This window comes from Bison bison, unplaced genomic scaffold (genome assembly GCF_000754665.1).
Source record: "Bison bison bison isolate TAMUID 2011002044 unplaced genomic scaffold, Bison_UMD1.0 scf7180017864377, whole genome shotgun sequence".
Taxonomy (NCBI): Eukaryota; Metazoa; Chordata; class Mammalia; order Artiodactyla; family Bovidae; genus Bison; species Bison bison.
The window spans coordinates 442,899-443,615 of record NW_011494949.1 but is presented as its reverse complement, the minus strand read 5'-3'; the positions used below and the strand labels follow the sequence as shown (position 1 = coordinate 443,615).

Genomic DNA, 717 nt, shown 5'->3' with positions numbered 1-717 from the left:
GAGAGAAGCCTGCTTAGGGTGCCTTTTCCCCATGTCCTCGCTCAGTTCTTTCAGTAGGGCCAGGTCTGTCGCAGAAGGCCCATGGGTGGCGCTGACGTGCAGGAGGCCCCAGCCGCTCCCCTAGCTCACCTGTGTCCTGGGCGGCTCCCAGAGCGGCGCTGACCTTGAGCCAGGGCTGTGCTTAGAGCGGTGCCCACCTGGTTTTCCTGCTCACGTTGCAGTGGAGCACACGGTCACGCCCATGTCTGAGGGTCTGGGCTGACCCATTATTGCTCTGTGGACGGCTGGTGCCAGAGGTCTCCATACACTCGCGCTGGGGTTGGTGGCCCAGGCCTTCCCGACAGGAACTACGGAGACGGCAGGGCCGCGGTGGCCCACCTGCCTGCGGGTGCTCCGTGTGGGCTCCGGGCCCCTCACGGGGCGGGGCTCCCAGCGGGCAGGGTCCCCAGGCCCCGGGGGTCGGAGGCGCTGTCAGGGCAGAGCCTCCTTACAAAGGCCGGTCCCCGCTGACGCTCAAGGCCAGGCTGGCGGGAGCTGCTGGTCATGAGCTATTTGTCCTGAGGGACCTGTGATGCTGGAGCCGGACCCCAAGCTCTTGGACCCAGCGCTGCCCTCAGCCTCGTCTCTGCCTGGCGCCTTCGCCTGGACGGATCACCGAGGGCGTGAGGGCCAGGTCGAGAGGGGCCGGTTCGCTTGTCACCGCCCCCACCCCCACCC

The 717-nt window shown here is 67.9% G+C and overlaps 1 protein-coding gene across 1 annotated transcript in view; it reads left to right on the top strand.

Moving 5' to 3' along the window:
• The window catches only part of SLC12A7 (solute carrier family 12 (potassium/chloride transporter), member 7), a 34,240-nt gene that overhangs the window by 3,676 nt on the left and 29,847 nt on the right, over positions 1 to 717 (top strand). The window lies entirely within an intron of this gene.